Consider the following 7,423-nt stretch of genomic DNA (forward strand, 5'->3'; position numbering starts at 1 on the left):
CCCCCAGTTGGGGTGCATGGGCCCCCTAGTGGGAAGGAACTAACCAGCTGTGCCCCCACTGCAGCACCCTCAGGCCTCCAGTGGAGGCTTCATGGTGCAAGGACCTAGGGTTTGCTCACCATGTGGCCACAGCAGGGCCTGTCACCAGGTAGGCACCCATAAATGCTCCATGAAGGATACAGTCTGCCATGGGGCCTGGGGTAGAGTACTAAGAGCTCTACTGCAGACTCTTAAGTCCTAAAGGAACCCTGGAATGGGGTCGGTGAAAAGTCTTTCAAATTGGCTGTTCTTAACAACTGTTCTAGCAGCTGTTTAGAACCAGGTAAAAATTCTATAGATACCTAGAGGGCCTCACCTGGAAAGACAGTGGGTTTCCTACTCCACCCATGGCAGTGCAGCAGCCTCAGTCTGAGTGTGCTGGTGGCAAGGAGAGGAGTAAATGGGAAAGTTAAAAAGGAGAAAGAAGGGGAGGGTAGGCAACCATGAGTAGGAGGGAGAGGGAGAGAGCAAGGGAGGGAAAGAAAGGGACAGAGAAAAGGCAGAGTGAAGGAGGGAGGGAAGGAGGAGAGAAAGAGGGAGGAAGGAAGGTAGAGAGGGAGAGATTGGTTCAATTCTAGCTGCTACTAATCTCAAGTACTAAGACTCAATTATAGCACTGAAGATCATTGGGGGACACAGTGGTCATGGAAGAGCTGGTGTGGGGTTTGGAACTTTGGTAGCTTGGATTTGAATTCAAATTATAACAGAGAAAGAGCTCCCTATGCAAGTGTGTGTGGTGCTGCCTTGTGGGCTTGGTGGCTTCCCCTTTCTGCCTGAGGAGCAGGAGGGTGAGGTAGTGTCATGAGCACACTAATAAGGCACACACAGAGAACTGTGTCTTTCCACAATGTCAGCTTTATTCGATCATAAAGCAAAGTTAATCACAATTATAAAGCACTTTCAGGGTTCCAAATTCAGTTTCACCACGTGATTAAACTTGGCTTCTTACCCAGCACACAGAGCAGAACATAAGACAAACCACACAACAAACAAGGTAATAGAAGTTGTAGAAGTCAGTCTGTGGGCACGCAGTCCTTCTGGCCTTGGTCCGGTCCAGGACAGCTCGTGGCACTTACTGCTTATTATGTTCAAGCAGTGAAGGATCTCAGTTCTGTTTGAGGATCAATTGGGCAGAGCCTTTGGAGGCAGCTGCCTTTTAGAAGTGGTCCAACATAGAGAGGTCATGTCTGAAGAGTTTGACAGTTTGCTGCAAAAATCCACCCCTTTTTAAAGGGATTTAATCAGTCTTGGCCCCCTCCTGTTTCTAAGTATTGTCAGTTCTGAGGTGTCAGCTGATGCTAGTCCTGGCAGAACCTCCCAGCTGCATTATTTTTAACTGCTTGCTTTATTGCTTGACCCAGGCCCCTGCTTGAATGAGCTCTCTACAGGTGGAATGAGGCACAGCTTTCAGGGGCACCCATGGCCTGGAGTCAGCAGCCACCCCAGTCCCCTTCCCTTTTCTGACTTCTCACTTCTGGGCCATTCCCAGGTCGGGGGGAGGGCAGAAACCCTCCCTGTAGGGGCCTCAAGGGGTCTTTTGGTCCTTGCCTTTTGAGGTGGTTGCAAAGAACAAGGACTCCTGCTGGTCTCTAATTCCCTGGCCAGGCTCTGTGTGATTATCCAAGACCCCGGGCTGAGGTGACCCAAAATAGGCAACCTCCTGTCACTGTTCATCTCTGACCCAAAAATCCACGGGTGGCCTGTAGCAGGTGTAGGCTTCCACACCCAGCCCAAATATATTTTAGAATTGAAGTTGAGCAAGAGTAGTGTGGAAAGGAATAAATAAAATTATCTCTATTTGTGGAAGGCATCCTCCTATCTAGAGAAAAATCCCAAGTACTTCACAAACAAAAATACTAGAGTCAATAAACTAATTCTGTAAAGTTGCAGAGGACAAGATAGACAAAATTCAGTTGTGTTTCTCTACACTAACAAAGACCAATCTGAAAAGGAAATTAAGAAAACAACTGCACTTATAATAGCACTCAAAACAGTAAAATATCTAGAAATGAACTGATTCAAGGAGGCAAAGACCTTTACAGTGAAAACTATAGAACACTGCTGTAAGAGATTAGAGAAAACTAAAGAAACAGTAAGACATCCTGTGTTTATGGATTAGATTTTACAGAGTGAGGGGGGCAATACTAACCAAAGGGGTCTGCAGATTCAAAACAAGTCCTATGAAATGTTCTTTTTCTGCATTTTCTGTTGCTGTCAACCCCTTGCAGTACATTTCTCTTCAGGCATTGTGGTTTTCATCACTTAACAGGAGATTGGGTCTTTTTCACATTTTCCATTTACCTGTTGAACATTCTGAACTGATGGAATGCAGTTATAAGAAACACCTTAATGTCTTTCTCTGGTGATTCTCCCATCTGTGTCAGCTTTGGGTCATTTTCAGATGACTGAACTGTCTCCTCATTAAGGGTCATTTCTCCTGCTGCTTTGCATACCTCAAAAATCTTGGATGGAATGGCCAGTGTGAATATTACCTTGTTTGGTTGCTGGATATTTTTTTGTGTTTTCTTTAATTTTGAGCTTTGCTCAGGGATGCATTTATTTACTTGGAAAGTTTGATATTTCTGGTGTTGCTTTAATGATTTGTTCAGTGGTCCTGAGCAGTGCTCAGCAGAGGGCTAATTAGAAGTTCCCAACATTGTGGCAAGACCTCCCTGAGTTCTGCCTGGTGAGTTAGGAGGGTTACTTTTTTCAGTCTATCTGTTGGCAACAGGCTGTATTTCCAGTGCTGAGGTACAGGCTCTGTTCCCTCTAACCCTTTCACAAGATTGCCCCCTGACTTGCTGGAGTTGCCTCCCATGGAGGCACAGAGCAGGACTGTGCTGCACACTTAGGGCCCCCCAACAGCTCTTGCTAATTGATTTTCCACAGCTCTGCCCTCCCCATCACATTGTCCTGTGGACTCTCAGCTCAGTGTCCTCAACTCCACATAGTCCACTGGCCTCTTCAGTTTCCCCTCCCTGCACCTTGCTTGGAAACTGTCTCGAGGCAGCACATATGTTGTGTAGGGCTTGGCTCACCTGTGTGTTTCCAAGTGTGGAATTGCTGTCCTCTTTTGCCTGATGCCCAGTATCTTGGAAATCTGCATTTTGTATATCTTGTGTGGTTTTGTTTTATTGTTTCAGACAAGAGAGTAAATCCAGTTCCTGTGAGTCCATAATGGTGTGGCTCCCCTAAGTGAAAACCAAAGTTGGAAAACATCAATGTAAATTCTCAATAGAGACTTTTACAGAGTGAAAGCCAGAGCCCCAGTGAAAACAAAGCCAGAAAACCCTTAAAACATATATTTACAAATCAAGGCAGCATTGTAAGGACAGGTTTTGCTTAAGCCCTAGAGCAAGCACAGGGCCCACCACCTTCTGTCCCAGAGCTGATGGTGAAAACTCATCCTGTGTGCGCGTGGCCATGCCTCTTTAGAGGTGTGTCAATCTCATTGAATCGTATTCTCCTGAAAGTCTTTTAAGGAAGGCCTGACACGAATGCAGTGGCCTGATAGGAAGTCCGGGTTTTGTCTTGAGATTTTTGGGGGGATTGTTGTACAGGTAACACCCAACCCCAACTAACTTCTCTTCCCTGGGAAGAGGAGGACACACAACAACTTCACCAAAGTTACACTGTCTTTCCTCTTAAAGGTGGATCTGTTTTCTTTGCTGTCAAAAAATAATAAAGCACAAAACAAATTCAACAACTTTACAGCACAAAATTTGATCTCCAACTCTTTGACAACTAAAGAACAGCACAAACCCAGCACACTTCTGTCACAAAACACACAGCCAAGTGAGGAAATAACTAGCACAACAAAACGCAACGGAGAAGCCCAGCCCTGGAAAAACTAACTACTACTTTCGGTCTTAATATTTTTCCTGACTGCCTAGCATAACCTTAATTTCCTCCCACCACCATAGCTTCACATGCCTGACACTGTGCACACACGGTCACTTGCATCCCCGCACACCAAACCCACTCCTGTCTCAACCATCCTTACCCCACACACACGTCTTCCTAAAACAATCCATGCAACAGCTCTGGGACTTCCACTGCCCCGCCCAGAACCGCCTGATTTACATAAGGCCAGGCCCCTATCAGGACTCAACAGGCCTCTCCTCCTCCCCCCCCCCCCCCCATCGTCCGTCTATCTTTTCCCCCCCCAAAACTAGCGCGGGATGATTCCGCGTGGAATTGGGAAGATCTCCAGGCCATTTCCAAAGCAGCGTCGTCGACTGCGCCAGGAGGAAAATGAGGCCCGACCTATGCGTGACCCACACTCTAGATGGGCCCTTGAGCGTGGAGACAAAGCCTGACCAGCAACCTCCCATGCGTCCTGCACTCAGCACTCCGGGGAGACCACTGCACTGTGGGGATTCGGCGCCTGGAGCCCCCTGGGACCTAACCCTAACCCTGGCCAGGGCTCTGGCCCTAAGGGGGCCCACCATGGATGTCCGAAAGAAAGAACGGATGGGGGCCAATGATCAAGGAAGATCTCCCCGTGGAAGCCACATTTTTACCATGACATTTCCACCCCGGGATGGAGCTGTAGGAGGGGATCCTGAGACGTGCTTCAGCCTGCCCACCCGCCAAACGTTTGGCTCCTTTCTTTCAAACCTACAACTGACTCGCACCTGCGCATGGGCCAGCCAACCAGCTAGCGCCCCCCTCCCCAGAAATAAATACGCAAAAACGCAAAATCTCCTTTACCAAGACCAGGGAAAAACTAACTCGAATCATTTAAATACACTCCAAACTCCATCAGGAACGTTACTCTAAGTTATCTTGCACATAAACCACAAGAAAAACTAAGAATGAACCACAAACTACAAATAAAAAAGGAACAAGTAAACGAAATATACAAAATAAGGGCCATTTTGGTGATTATTCACAAGTATCTCTGAGATGCTGGGGCAAAACTCTTAAACTAAAAGGACAAGCAAAACAAAGATACAGCAAAACACCAAAACGCGTTTGATGTTTTAAACACCAGTTACCTCGAGAGAGCACAAGCGCAGCCGAAATGCGCATACTTGAGGAAAATCACAGAGGGTCAGTAGGTCCTCGGCGGAACACACATGCCTCACTCTGGAAAAAAGTACGTTCCCGACCATGATCTCTCTCGCCAGATTAGAGTGACTTGCTTTCACGCCGCCCCAATGCAGCCTCACACTGTACACACACGGTCACTTGCCTCCCCGCACCCCAGAACCCTCTGCACCCACTCCTGTCTCAACCATCCTAACCCGACACACACGTCTTCTTCAGTCAATCGAAGCAACAGCTCTGGAATTTCCACAGCCCGTGGAATTCTACCGCCGAGAACCGCGCCCACCGCTGCCTCATTTCATAAGGCCTCCCCGGTTCATGCAGCAAACCGCCTCCTCTCACTCACCCCCGCCCCGCCACCCGCCCCACACACCCGGTCTCCCTGCCCCCAGCTCCCCTCCCACCTCGGATTTCAGGTCTGACGCTTCTCCTCCTCTTCCCGCCTCCCCCCTCCGCTTCCTTCCTCTCTGTGCGGGTCTCCTCCGTCTTCTCCCCTCCACACTGATTTGCTTACCGCTCGTCTTCCCTCTCCCTCCGCCCGTCGGGGCGCCCACGCGGCGGTCAACACCGGGCCGGCTGCGCCCGCCTGAGAGTGACACGCAGGAGGACGTCCCCCAGCCGGAGAAGCGCCCACACATCTCTGTGTCTCTCTCTGCTCAGAGCCTGGTTTCAAGGAGACACAGTGCGATGGCTCCACCTGAGGGGCTCAGGCCCCAAGCCAGTCCCCCCACCCCCCGGGCCTGGACACCTGCGCTGGGGGACCGAAAGTCAGGAAGCTCTGCGCGCTCGAACCCACACCTGCCCGCTGGATCCCGCCGGCTGAGAACAGCCGCGTGCCTGCTTCTGCACAGGTGAGTTCGCAGGCGCGTCCGCGGCGCCCCCTCGTGGCCGCCTTGGAGGAGGCGCACCAGGATCCCCGGGTTGAGGCGAGGGCCTGTCCCATGGAAACCTTCCTTCTGCTCTCTTAGACCCTCCTCCCCCCGCCCCCAGAGTTCACAGCAGGGGTTAGCCAGGTCTCAGGCGCCCCACTCTGCCTCCGCCTTCCCTTCCTCCATCACTGCGCGCTTCCCCTTGGAGGAGATATCCGCCAGCAAAGTCCGGAAAAAGCCAGGTCTGGTAAAACAAAGCAGCACCTACTCGGAAGAGACTAGTCCTTGGGCAATTTTATGGCCCTGTCCCGCGAGCTCTGGTTTCTGATTTGCCTTTGTCTCGATTGTGCCTTCAGGTGTGTTTGACTTTTACTAAACTGCTGAAATTAGAAAAGGGCGCCTGGCTGGCTCAGTTAGTTAAGTGTTGGGATCTTGTTTTCGGCTCAGGTCATGATCTCACGGTTTTGTGAGTTCGAGTCCCGCATCTGGCTCTATACTGACAGTGTGGAGCCTGCTTGGGATTCTCTGTCTCCGTCTCTCTCTGCCCCTTCTCCACTCGTGCTGTCTCTGTTTCTCTCAAAAATAAATAAGAAATTTTAAACTTAAAAAAAATTAAAAACGAAAAGATTTGGGGGTAGGGGGCATCCAACATTAGTTGTCGCCTGAGTTGATGGTGTGGTGGTTGGCAGAATGATGCCCCTTGTCTAGGAGGTCCCCAGTCTAATCCCAGGACCTGTGAATATGTTACATCATACAGCAAAAGGGACTCGGCAGAGCTTGTGTGAAGGACCTTGAGATAGGGAAATCATCCTGGATTATCTGGGCGGCCCCCTGGGGGGGGGGTGCTTAAAACTGGAGGAGGCAGTAAAGGAGGTCTCTACCTGCTGTTGCTACTGCTGAAAATGGAGAAAGGGGCCCCCAGCCAGGAATGTAAAGGGCCTGTAAAAGCTGGAAAAGGCAAAGAAACAGATTGTCCCTTAGAGGCTCCAGAAGGGAGGCAGCCTGGTTGACACCTTGATTTTAGTCTCATAAAATTCTTGTTGGACTCCTACCCATAGAACTGTAAGATAATAAATGTGTGTTCTTTTTGTTTAATTTTAATTTCAATTAGTTAACATTAGATAATACTAGAATCTGGCATACAGTATAGTGATTCAACACTTCCATGCAACACCTGATGCTCATCATGACAGGTGCACTCCTTCATCCCCATCACCTATTTAACACATCCCCCCACCAACCATCCCTCTGGTAACCATCAGTGTGTGCTCTATAGTTAACAGTCTGGCTTTTTTTTTTCACTTTATTTATTTTGAGAAAGAGCAGGAGTGGGGAAGGGGCAGAGAGAGAGGGAGAGAGAGAATCCTAATCATGCTCTGCACTGTCAACACGGAGCCAGACTCTGGGCTTGATGCCAAGAACAGTGACATCATGACCTGAGTGGAAATCAAGAGTCAGACACT

General features: G+C 49.4%; 1 long non-coding RNA gene across 2 annotated transcripts; it reads right to left on the reverse strand.

Moving 5' to 3' along the window:
- Window positions 1–874: 874 nt before the first annotated feature.
- Window positions 875–6,212, reverse strand: LOC147584918 (uncharacterized). 2 transcript variants are annotated; one of them, XR_015254490.1, is made up of 2 exons: window positions 5,606–6,212; window positions 875–3,230 (listed from the first exon to the last, which is right to left on the reverse strand). It is a non-coding gene; the product is annotated as an uncharacterized LOC147584918 (long non-coding RNA). The 2 variants fall into 2 exon arrangements; XR_015254491.1 differs by lacking the exon at window positions 5,606–6,212 and adding an exon at window positions 5,040–5,418.
- Window positions 6,213–7,423: the final 1,211 nt, after the last annotated feature.

This window comes from Puma concolor, chromosome A1 (assembly GCF_028749965.1).
Source record: "Puma concolor isolate L17-30 chromosome A1, mPumCon1.1.hap2, whole genome shotgun sequence".
In the NCBI taxonomy this organism is placed as follows: Eukaryota; Metazoa; Chordata; class Mammalia; order Carnivora; family Felidae; genus Puma; species Puma concolor.